Genomic DNA, 6,078 nt, shown 5'->3' with positions numbered 1-6,078 from the left:
CATGAGTATGAAGTTAGTATTGTTGTAATTCTTACCAAATTTATGATGAGAATTAATAAGCTGAGGAATATTTTACTTACAACTTCCTACAGAGAATCATATCTGATATTTCTACTTATGCTTATGGTGTGGAAGGTCAATTTTTTGTTCAGATTTACCCTCGCCATGACACAAGTGACAGATGTTCTCAATTTGTTCTCTGCTGTGAATGATATCAATTTGTTCTCTGCTGCGAATGATATGCATGATATGTATTGGTGTGTTATCTTTGGCTATTAATTGTTTTGTTAACAATTCTATAAAATTCCTACTTGAGCACCAAGTTATTTCCTTTCATTGGATTGCTAAATACTACAGATGTCTCATCTTGTTAATGGTCTTCTGAACTATGATCACCATGATTCCCCATCATTCTCACTCAAGATTACCTTATGGAAATGTTGTATCCCTGTGAGACATTTGTACGATACATGATAAATACCACATAGTAAGTTGCAAAAAATAAACCCTGCACTCTACACATCCATCTGACTACCAACTATTTATGTAAAATGATCACCTACTACAAAATCAAAGAAATATTTTAATAACAAGCACCATAACAATAAACCCTGGTAAAAAAATCTGAATAGAATCTACAACTGCGAAAGTTTCTAAATATCATGAATTGTGAAAGATGAGGCACAATTTCTAGTGAGAAACAAGGGAATAAGAAGTGATAGCAGAGAAGGAATTACCTGTTTTGTGCCCTTGTGGGAATAGAATGATGAAACTGGACCAGAAGCTATGGAAGAGATCAAATAGCGAAAGCCATTCTTTCTTGCACTGCCCCATTAGTCATGTAATAAAAAGCAAACATTTCCATCTTTTGTAAAATGCTTGTGCCTTAGTACACATGTATCCAATATGTGGCAGAATTTTTCAGGACTCAATTTTCTGCTAATTTTTCTTACTGAAAAAGGAAAATACTGCTGGAAAAAATCAGCGGAGCCAATGAGAAATGACAAATAAAAAAAAAAAATTTCATTTAATACAATAAATCAAGAGTACCATAGGATAAAGGAAATTTGTCCAGTTTTCAAGCAACCAATTAATAGTCCAGAGTGAATTGTAAACATTAGTCTTCGCCAAAGAGGCAGGGACTAAAAATAGTATTGGTGCTATAGAAGCGAGCCGACACAAAAGGATAAGTTTACTAATGATACAGTCAATCAAGAAGCACAAATAACCTTTCTGCATACTAAATTGATGTGTAGTTGTTACAAATAGTAATCAATTGTATCTTCCTACGTGAGAAGTATCCTTAAGGAATGTATATCCCAAAATAGAAACTATCATATATCAATGCCATTGATGGAAAGAAAGCATGGTAACGTCATTCAGCTTGATCATACTGAAGATACAATTTTAATTGGAACAGAGGAAGAGATGATTGCTATGCAAATCAAGGAAGACATCAAACAATAAATCAATCATAAAACAATCAGTGGTATCACCTTGATTTCAACTATCTATTGACAACAACTATTCGAATCAAACTTAAAGAGGATAATCCGATAATAGAAGAAATCAAATATATCAGATTTTCTTAGGATCAATCAAGACATATTTACCGATTTCATAATCCATAAGTGTTAAGAGTTTTAGGTGACTTTACAACACCCCCAGGATCAAATGAAAGACCAAGAAAACTTCCACGAGATTGACAAGACAATTGTATGAAGATGCAAGAATGTTATTATTGATAATGGACTTGATTGACATCCAATGAATTTTTCGAAAACTCCATTACTCATTCCATATAACTATCATAAATGGAATCAAACAGTTTCTAATCAGTTGATGAGTATTGATTGGATTGCTTAAAATGATTCTTGGACAAGGGATTTAGAACTAGCTACAAGTGTTGTAGAGTCACCTAAAGCTCTAACATAGTATCAGATCTCTCATGGGGTGAAAACTTCTTCTCAAGAAGTGTAATCTTGGTTTGACTCATTGTTGGTGCAACATTTGACAATTTTGACATCAAAATTTGAAGAAGATTTTGGGAGTTATATTTTTTGACATTCTATTGCAAGTGAAAATTGGAGCTTGTTGGTGCAAATTAGAGGTTGGCATCATATAGAGGAGGTCCAAAAAATCATTAAATCAAATTTTGTTTCATCCAAATCGGACATTTGAGGTCAAATCTAGAGCCATTTGATTTTTGAAGGTACGGCAACAATGATTTAGAAAAAATAATTTCAGAGGCAATTTTCAAACAACGATATCTCCCTCGTATAGATCCTTTTTCCGAGCAATTTTTTTAATTTTGGGGTAAAATTTCACAATCTACACAATGGTGCAGGTGATTTTGGATCTTTGTTTTTGAATTTTTTTGAAAATTGCAAATCTTGTTTTTTGCAACTTTCAAGGTTCTATTTAGGCACATTCGGTAACATTTTCAGGGGCAATATTTTTTGAAAGTGCATAATTTTTCCCTTACTTTCCAGATCTGTAATCAGATTTCAATGATTTGGAGTGGGCATATCACTTTTAAAAATAAATCTTTTTTTGCTATATTTGCAATTGGTGAATACTTGGATTTCAATTTTCTTAATTGAATCAATAATTTGAAGGAGTTATTAATTGATTTTAGTCATCATTTGATTTCATTATGGGTTTTTCAAAAGTTCCATTACTCACTCTATATAACTATCATGAATGGAAACGAGCAATTTCTAATCAATTGATAAGTATTGGATTGCTTAAAATGATTATTGGACAGGATCTAGAACCAGCTATAGGTGTTGTACAATCACCTAAAACTTTAACAATAAGGAAGATTGAATATGGTCTGCTCAATTAGATTAGAGAATTAGCCAGAAAAGGATATCATAACATATACAATTAATGGTAACTATTTGTCAAAGACTTGATAGAAGTTCCTAAAGTATTTATGAGAAGGTACGATGATTATTAGTTAGCAATTGCAATACTCGAACACTAATAATGTATAAGTCATCATGAAAGGTTGTGATTAGTGAAGGGTTGATAATGAATAGGCACAAGTCATGTCTCTTGCAACAAGACTTGTAATCCCGACTAGGAGATATAAACGGGAAATGGATCGCATTCATTCACACATCATATTGGAACTTCCCTCTCAACATCCATGGTTGGATCTTCTCTATTGAGCATCTGCCATTTGGAGTCAACAGGTTGCAAGATATGATTGCAGATCAGAGACATCACAATAATTGCAAGCGTAGAATATGCACATCAGAAACAGTATTGATCTTAAGTTGCAAGCATATAAGTTGAAATCTTAAACAGCAACATATTGCCTAAAGCAATATTTTTCCATTTGCATAATTACATTGTTATATCACACATAACAAAGCCAATTAGTGCAAGCAATACCATATTGATTGCATATATACATTGTCGATATCAGATATAGCATCATTTTACATAATAATATATCAGAAGCAACAAATCTCTATCACTGTGAGTGACAAGATCATACTTAATAGCATATTTCATGTCAATATATTAGACATTGCTCGCAGTCGTATTGATGTTTTTATCATATTGCATATAGATGTTGTTGGATGAATCTGAAATAGCAGTTGATAATGTGCATAATCTACATGACTTTAGTTCAAGAGCAGGAATTTGATGTAAGTGTGAGAAGTTGAAATAATTGTCCTCATAGCCCAAGAGAATGTAAAAGGGGACAGTATACCTTTTCAGGTGCAACTGTAATAACTCTAATTTATTAGCAGATAAGACCAACAGTAATCTGTCTCCTGATACTCACTAGAAACGATGGTTATTTAAAACATAAGAACGCTGTTGTGCTCTTAACAAATTGGTTATGTTTCAAGATGCACAGGACCAATATGCAAAGTGCTCATCTTTGCCCAAGTTGCTAACAATGCAAGCAAACAGAACTGCTTCAATCAGAAAAAGCACCCTTCCACTTCTAGCAACTATGGAGGTTTCATTTGTGTTTTTAAACAACGATGAAACACTAAGATCACCATCACGAGAAGGCAACAGTCTGACAGACGTATCAGGGAATGATTCAGTTATTGCACATCAAGCAGACAGTATCAGGCAATGATTTAGTTATTGCACATCCAGCAAACAGTGACACAAGCTCTTCAGCTGCTAAACTTTCTTGCATTCGATTCTGGTACATCTCGCGAGCTCTATGCAATGTCCACATGGCCGCATTTTCTCCACCACATAATTTCATTGCCATTGCCACCTGTTTGTTACTAGAACAATTAGTATATAATACAATACCTGCAGATTACTAGTGAAACCCACAAGTTCTAGAGAGCATCATAATGGAGTGTCTTTATCAAGAACTTAATCAGATTGAACAAAAATCTAGAGTTTGATATAATATCCAGATGCACACAGAGGTGAGAAAAGAACATGATTAGTGAGGAATAGACCAGTCTATCGTCTCCCAGTATTTCATAGTAAACTCTATTGAATGCTACTATATGGAGCTGATTCCATAACAACCATTGAATCCATGGATATGTAACATGCAGATCAATATGCATGGCATGGAGATAGAGTAAAGAGATGGTCCTTAAAAAGATCGAATCAAAAAAAATCTTTTTAAATTGAAATACGCATTATTGGGCTCATATTCAATAAAGGCTACAAAGAGATAATTTAATAAAGATAAACCATCATAATGCTTTTACTATTTTTTTATTAACAATTAATAATGTTTGTTTTATAGTTTTCTTCTGTAAGGCCTGCGAAAAGACAACTGAATAAAGATAGACCGTCAAAATACATGTATCGTTTTTTATCAATTCATTTCTTACGTGATCTGCTAAAAAGGAAAACCACTTTCTCTTTAATGTGTGGAGTTCTCTTAATACCGCTTCTTGGAACTACACTCTATATTCAGTGTAAATATTAAGACAAGAAACATGACTGATAAATTGCAGGATTTAAAAGGTTTAGAGCATAAAATGTTGTTGGAAAACTCATGGATTCAACAAACAACTCTAGCAACCTTCATATCAACCACGAATTTCAGAGCTAATAATTGTGGAGCAAATTGAAGCAACCGTAAATTGTATTAATTCTCAATAGTTTTTGTCCTCTTTTTCTCTCGTACAGAGAGTACATACTTTAAAAAACAATGGAAAGCTCTATTAAATTAATTTCTTTATAATTAATACCAGAAATTATGATGACAGTACACCTAGATCTGAATGCTGGATTAGAGTAATAATGCTTGTTCAAATTTCCACTACCATCATCCATAGCAAAAATATGCATAATGCATTGAGTTGGACAATAATGCCAAAATGGAATGTACTATTACCAGATTCATATTGATAATATAGGCACACCGAGCTAGTAGACTCGTTCGATACTAGGCTATAATGTTATCTGTACTTCCCATGGTCACACGATGATTCCACTTCAGGTATAAAGACCAGGCTTCCACTCTAAAGCCTAAACTCCCAGTGCACAAGAGGAGTTGCTGCATATAAACCTTCTCCCCATGTAATGGGCGTGAGTAAAGGCACAGACTTGATAATTGAAAAAAAGTATATGTTGATGTGTGTTTTATAGCCCACCAAACAGTAGAATAAAATACTGAAATATCTTATCCTCTCTTGAATAAAGTCTTGTGTACGCTAAGATTGCTAGAAGATCATAGGATGACTTCAAGATTCCTTTCATGCCAAGTCTTGACTATGGATAGGTGGTTGATGTGATTTGCTGATGATTACAAGGAGCCTTACATGTTTTTTCATATTCATTTTAAGCCATATTGGATGTGGGAGCTATCTTAAGGTTTTGCAATGAAGTAGTTTTTGGATTTTCACAAAATATGTAGAAATGAAATGTGATGAAGTTTAGGAATTCTAATATATTCCTAAGGGAAATGATGACAACAAATAGTACTCTAGTGAACAAACTCCTCAAATTATCGAGTTTCACGTCACTAAGTTATACTACAACTAAGCGCGAACTGGTGCAATTTTCAAGGGTTACACCAAATAGTTTCATACCACCACATACACCATCACAAAGAACAATGTATACAAT

The 6,078-nt window shown here is 33.5% G+C and overlaps 1 long non-coding RNA gene across 1 annotated transcript; it reads right to left on the bottom strand.

Moving 5' to 3' along the window:
- Positions 1-3,669: 3,669 nt before the first annotated feature.
- Positions 3,670-5,547, bottom strand: LOC149547869 (uncharacterized). Its single transcript, XR_016354427.1, has 2 exons — positions 5,345-5,547; positions 3,670-4,255 (listed from the first exon to the last, which is right to left on the bottom strand). It is a non-coding gene; the product is annotated as an uncharacterized LOC149547869 (long non-coding RNA).
- Positions 5,548-6,078: the final 531 nt, after the last annotated feature.

The sequence above is a fragment of the Cupressus sempervirens genome, chromosome 7 (genome assembly GCF_028749045.1).
Source record: "Cupressus sempervirens isolate cs-2001-9-10 chromosome 7, ASM2874904v1, whole genome shotgun sequence".
Taxonomy (NCBI): domain Eukaryota; kingdom Viridiplantae; phylum Streptophyta; class Pinopsida; order Cupressales; family Cupressaceae; genus Cupressus; species Cupressus sempervirens.
Note: the sequence above shows the minus strand (reverse complement) of the source record. Positions and strands in the feature narration are given on the sequence as shown.